The sequence below is a fragment of the Balaenoptera borealis genome, assembly GCF_965194805.1.
Source record: "Balaenoptera borealis genome assembly, chromosome: 11".
NCBI lineage: Eukaryota > Metazoa > Chordata > Mammalia > Artiodactyla > Balaenopteridae > Balaenoptera > Balaenoptera borealis.
The window spans coordinates 4,092,351-4,098,184 of record NC_138868.1 but is presented as its reverse complement, the minus strand read 5'-3'; the positions used below and the strand labels follow the sequence as shown (position 1 = coordinate 4,098,184).

Genomic DNA, 5,834 nt, shown 5'->3' with positions numbered 1-5,834 from the left:
CGTGAGTGAGTTCCCATTTCCCTCCATCTTTGCCACACTTGCTACTGTCAGACAGACTCACTTTCTGTAAATCCGGGAGGAAGGATGGGAGGTGCGAATGACATTGCATCGTTTGACTTTGCGCTTCCCTGATTTGGCTGACATGGCCATCCACGCTGCTTCTCTACATTTCTTATTTTATCAGTGGGATTTCTTACAGTTTGTCGAGTGTCATGTATGCTGGATACTAATACTTTGTCAGTTGTCATGGAGATGGAACTCTGAGATCTCCCTTGAGGAAAGGGCTCCCTGCTTAAATTAAGGAGTTGAAATGAGATCACCCTGGATTATGCAGGCGGCCTCTACCTTCAACGACAAGTGTCCGTGTAAGAGACAGGCAGGGGATTTTGAGCCAGACACGGAGGAGGCCATACGAAGACGGAGGCCGGGACGGGAGGGATGTGGCCACAAGCCAAGGATGTCTGGGGCCCCCAGGAGCTGGGAGGGGCAAGGAAGGCCCCTCCCCTAGAGCCTCTAGTGGGAGCGTGGCCCTGTGACACTGTGATTTTAGCCAATATAACCGATTTTGGACATCTGGCCTCCAGAACCATGAGAGAATAAATTTCTGTGGTTGTGAGCCTCCCAACTTGTTTACAGAAGCCCCAGAAAACTAAGATAGGGAGATCTTCTTGGCCATTGTCATGTCAGCAGAACGTGTCAGGGTCCCCAGCTCCTATGGCCCTGGGATCCCTCTAGGAGATGTCTGGTGCCACCGATTCCTCGACCCCAAGGCTGGTGCTAGGCCTAGTCACCCAGGGTCTTGGAACTAGCCACGTGTGATCGGTTGCTAGGGGACCCCTCAGTGATATGTCACCCATCCTGCTGCTCTCTGGCCAAGGCTGGTTGGGCCACAGAGGGACACGTGAGCCGAGTGACCACTGCGGCTGACCGGTGGCCTGTCGGGCTTGTTCTTTAAGAATGTGAACTTAAGAGACACAGAGGCAGTTGCCGATTGCGACGTGGAGATTCCACGAAAAGCTTGTGGAGGGTCAGAGCTGGGCACCCGCCCTTGGCCGTGTGCGGGACGAGGTTGAGCAGAGAAGCCAGTCGTCAGAGAAACGGCAGAGCGGGGTGACGTGGAGCGAGGAGCAGAGGCCGGGTGGCCCCGCGCCAACACCACTTGTGCCCAGCATGTAACTGGGACCTTCCGAGTCACAAGCAAGGTCCAGCCCCAGAAGCGGCCCCAGCACCAGCCAGGAGACCGAGAGGACTTGACAGCAGCTCGGTTATGAATTGGCCATTTCTTCTAAGGCTCAGGACTCAGCATCTCTCCTAGAAGCTCTGGGGGACCGGGCAGGCCCACCTGGAGGACAGAGGACTCAGGGCACACGATGGGGGGAGGGCTTCAGTGGAATCCCAGAGGGGTGGCTGGGTCCGGCCATGAGGGGAGAAAAGGGAGGTGGTCTGGGAGCATCAGAAAGCAGGGAAAGAGTGGGGAGGGGAGAGGGCGCCACGCCTTCCAGCCGTGGCCCTGTGAGCCCACTTACCTTGCTGCACCTCACCTTTGCCATTTGCAAAGTGGGGACAATCATCCCTGGCCAGCCCCCTCCCTGGGGACTCAAAAGATGCTAAGACCTGAGGGCTGTGAATGCCCTAATGGCCACGGAAGTTTATGGATGGCACAGACGTGGGGGAGGGGAGAATACACCTGTATGGTGCACAGGATGGGGGGGGGCGTCAGGGAGAGCGTGTGCGAGTGAGTACAGGTCAGTCACTGGCTCACTAGATACACCAGGGCTCTGCACACTGCAGCCCACAGCCAAATCCGGCCCTTCACCTGCTTTTGTAAATAAAGTTTTATTGGAACATGGCCCGCCCATTCACATACACATTGCCTCTGGCTGCTTTGCTTTTTAATGGCAGAGTTGGTTAGTTTCAACGGAGATAGTGTGACAGAAAGCTGAAAATATTTACTATCTGGCCCATTACAGAAACCATTTGCTGACCCTTGAGGAGAAGCAAAATAATTCCTTGTCAGATACATTCACAAATAACTATTGATTGAATACCAGGCTTAGTTTAGGTGCTGGGCATCCAGCAGTAAAGAAAACAGATGAAACTTTCTGTCCTTGGGGAGACAGACAACAAGCAAAATAATGAAGAAAATGACATGACCTGCAGGTGATAAGTGTTAGAACAGGAAAGGGAATCCAGAGGGTCAGGAGGGCGATTTAAATCAAGTGGCCAAGGACGGCCTCCCTTGAAAAAGGTGAGGGGAAGAGCCAGGTAGTGTCTGAGGAAAGAGCATCCCAGGTAGGGGGAAGAGCCAGGGCAAAGGCCCTGGGGCAGGAGCACGTTTGCCAGTTCAAGAAGCGAGGAGGTAGTGAGTGCGCTGGAGCAGGTGAAAGGGCGTGAGTAGTGGAGACCAGGACAGATAGGTCATAGCGGCCACCCACGTAGGGACTTAGAGGCCATCGTGGGGACTTGGATGTGTTTTCTGGCGGGAATGAGCAGCCGCAGGTGGGTTCTGAGCAGAGACGTGACATAATCTGACATAGATGTGATAGGATCCCTGGTGCTGGGCTGAGAAGGGCCTGAGGGGGCCAGCAGGGGTTCCCACAGGGGTCGGGCTCCAGATGTGGTGGGCAGGGTGGTGGCAGCGTCCAGAGGCAGTCAAGTCCGGGAGGCAGTGCTGGCTGGGTGTGTACATCAGAAGTGAGAGGTAAGAGAAGAAAGGGGTCAAGGTGACCCCAGACACGTGACCTTTAGGCTCGTTGTTTCCTGTCTCTTTCCACCTTTCCTTCCATCTTGTCCATCACTGTAGACACCTCTCCACTGTATGCAGAGGGCACTCAACCAACATCTGCGGGATAAATGCACGAGGGATGAGCCAACGGCACTAACTTCTACCTTTTGGGGGGGTGGTTTACGAGCAGATTCATATGTTGGAGTCCTCACCCCCAGCACCCCAGAATGTGACTGTATTTGGAAATGGGGTCTTTAAAGAGGTGTAAAGTTAAAATGGGGTCATGGGGGGGTGGGCCCAAATCCCATAGGACTGGTGTCCTTCTAGGAAGAGGAGGTCAGGACACAGACACACACAGAGGGACGACCTTGTGAAGACACAGGGAGGAGATGGCCATCGGCACACCGAGGAGAGAGGCCTCAGGAGGACCCAGCCCTGCCCACACCGAGATCCGGGCTTCCAGCCTCCAGGACTGGGGAGAGTGACTGTCTGTTGTTTGAGCTGCCTGGTCTGTGGGCCTTTGCTACAGGGCCCCAAGCAGACTCACACAGGGAGCGACGAGGACCAGGGCATGTTCTCTGCAAGGGAGGAAACAGACACCGAAGGCCAGCCCCCGGCCAGGGCACCTGGGAGTTAGCGGCTGAGCTGGGGCAGGACCCTGATCTCCTGGGGCCCACACCCATCCTGGAGACACGGGACCAGGCAGCAGACAGCATGCATGTTGCCTCTGGGGGTGGTGGCAGCACGATGGCCCTGGAAGGATGGAACTCCCGCTGGCACCCGTTTGCTTGGCTGTGACACAGGCCCCAGCACCTTTACGACGTGGGGGGAACCAGGCCAGATTCACTATGGGCTTCTCCCCAGCAGCCCCTGGTGCCCAGGAAAGGGCATCTCAGGCCGTGAGGCTCCTCCCCCAGCCCCGCCCCTCGGGCACCCGCTGTGGATGGGGTGGGGCACGGGGGGGGGGGGTGGGCGTGATGCTCTCTCACCAGCCGCTTCCACTGGGTGTGTCTGTTTCCTGCAGATCTCCTGCAGCTCAGCAGAGGCCCCCTCATCCCCGACTGCCCTTCCTCGCCTCTGCTGCGGTGGGCCAGCGACCCAGGGCCAAGGCGGGTCAGCACCATTGGTCCCAGAGGGCCTGCCCGCCCCCCAGGCCACCCAGGATGGCACTGGCAGAGGCCGAGGCCGTGGGACCCGCTCCTCTGGGCCCGGTTTGAGCTCCTTTGCGATGGATCTGAGCAAAAGGAAGCGCATTCCCAGCACAATCTGTTGGCCTGGGGCCGAGCTGCCCCGTGAGGGATGAGGTCATGTCCTGCAATGGCCACACGGAAAGGGCGGGACTCTCCCTGCCCGCGGGGACTCCCATGGCTGGGGCCTGTCCCCAGAGACCCCTGGGAGAGCGATGGCTGGGGGTGACCTTCAGGCTGGGGATGAGTGACCTGGTGCCCATCTCAGTGCTGTCGGGCTGCACAGTGTGGCCTGGGGCAACCAGGGTCCCACTCTGGACCCTCCCTCCCACTGAGCCAAGGGAATGGGCCAGCATCTCGGGGGTTCCTTGGGCGGCCACCGTTCGTGCTGTCTGTGCTGGCAGAGGTCATGTTCCGGAAGAGGTGGGGAGGGGTCTCCATCCAGGGATGATCGGGGATGGGCGCCAGCAAAGGTGTGGGTCCCATAGCTCAGCAGGTGCAGAAGCAGCAGAGATGGGCCTCCTGCTTCCCATCCCGACCTCTGGTGGCGGGGAAGGGCCGCTCCAAGGGGCCCAAGCCTCTGACCCCAGTGATTGACCCGGTCTTTCCACAGAGAAGGGGGTGTGAAGAGTGGGTGGTAGGGCCCTGGGTAGAGAATCGCCCCAAAGCTCCACGCTGTTTCAAAACCAAAGTGGGAAACGAGCTTCTGTTTGAAATTGTCAAAGCCATGTTCCTAGGTCTTTGTAATTTGCCCCAACCAAACCCCCAGCCCACACCCCACTTGGCCCCTGGTCTGCTGCCCCTTCCCCACAGGGCCCCCCCAGCTCCTCCCACCCCACCTCTGCCAAAACCCACATCCAAAGTTCAGCGGGAAAGACCCAGGCCCACCAGCAAGTGAGGGGCTGGAGGTCATGGCCTTGAGCCTTGTGGGCGTGGCTGGGAGCTGGGAAAGAGGCTTGAATGAGGAAGCAACACGCCCAGGGAGGGACACAGCAGAAGCAAGACAGAACTAGGCTGCCTGCCTCCCCAGGGCTCGCTCACTCATTCATTCATTCATTTACTCATTCATACACTCACTCTTTGAACAAGTTCCAGAGCCTCAAGGGGGTTCCGTGGAAACAATTGGATGGAGGCTCTATGGGGAACAGGACAGCCTATGGATGCTCGGAGACGGCCCTGACCCCCCTGGGGCGGGGACAGCGCACACTCGGGACCCAGAGGGACCCACAGGAAAGGGAAGAGGAAGAGCTGGAGGGCAGAGACGGGAGGGGAGGCCACAGGTTCCCTGGAGGTGGTCCAGCCTGCTGGGGACCCTGCCTGCCTGCCTGATGCCCCCACTAGAGTGTGAGCTCAGAGAGCCTGGTCCTTTCGGCTGAGGACCCTCAGCTCCCTGCCCAGCGCCGACTCACGAGGATGCTTCTCCATAATGACGGGCTGACTGACCAAGCACACGAATGAATGAATGAATGAATGAACCCAAGAGCAAGCCATGAGGAAGGTGCTGCCTTCACCCTGCTGCACGGGTGAAGGGTCAGCTCAGCCAATAGCCACGCGGCTGCCAAGCGGCGAGCAGAGGGGTCCCGGGAGCCACAGTGACCTCAGTGGGAGCCTTCCTGACCTTCCTCCGGGGGCGCTGGGCTCCATGCTGAGCCTGGCCCCCCTCGGAGCAGCCTGGAACCTGGACGCCTCTGCCGGCCCCATCTGGGGTGGCCTTGAGGACCCTAGGGCACGGTTGGGGGGTGGTCCTTGCAGAGCCTGGGGACACTTGAGCATCTCCTCCTGGCAGAAGGTGGGGAAGGGGGCGCGAGGGCTCTGAGGACCCCATCGAGGCCCTGCCTGCATTGCACCAGAGGAGAGCCTTTGAAGGTTCTCAGGTCTGGGGAGAGTTACTCCCACCTGCTGGAGTCCTGTACCGATGGACC

At 58.8% G+C, this 5,834-nt stretch overlaps 1 long non-coding RNA gene across 1 annotated transcript; it reads right to left on the bottom strand.

The window, feature by feature from the left end:
• Positions 1-1,820: 1,820 nt before the first annotated feature.
• Positions 1,821-4,033, bottom strand: LOC309605929. The gene is made up of 2 exons (XR_014231578.1): positions 3,715-4,033; positions 1,821-2,842 (listed from the first exon to the last, which is right to left on the bottom strand). It is a non-coding gene; the product is annotated as an uncharacterized lncRNA (long non-coding RNA).
• Positions 4,034-5,834: the final 1,801 nt, after the last annotated feature.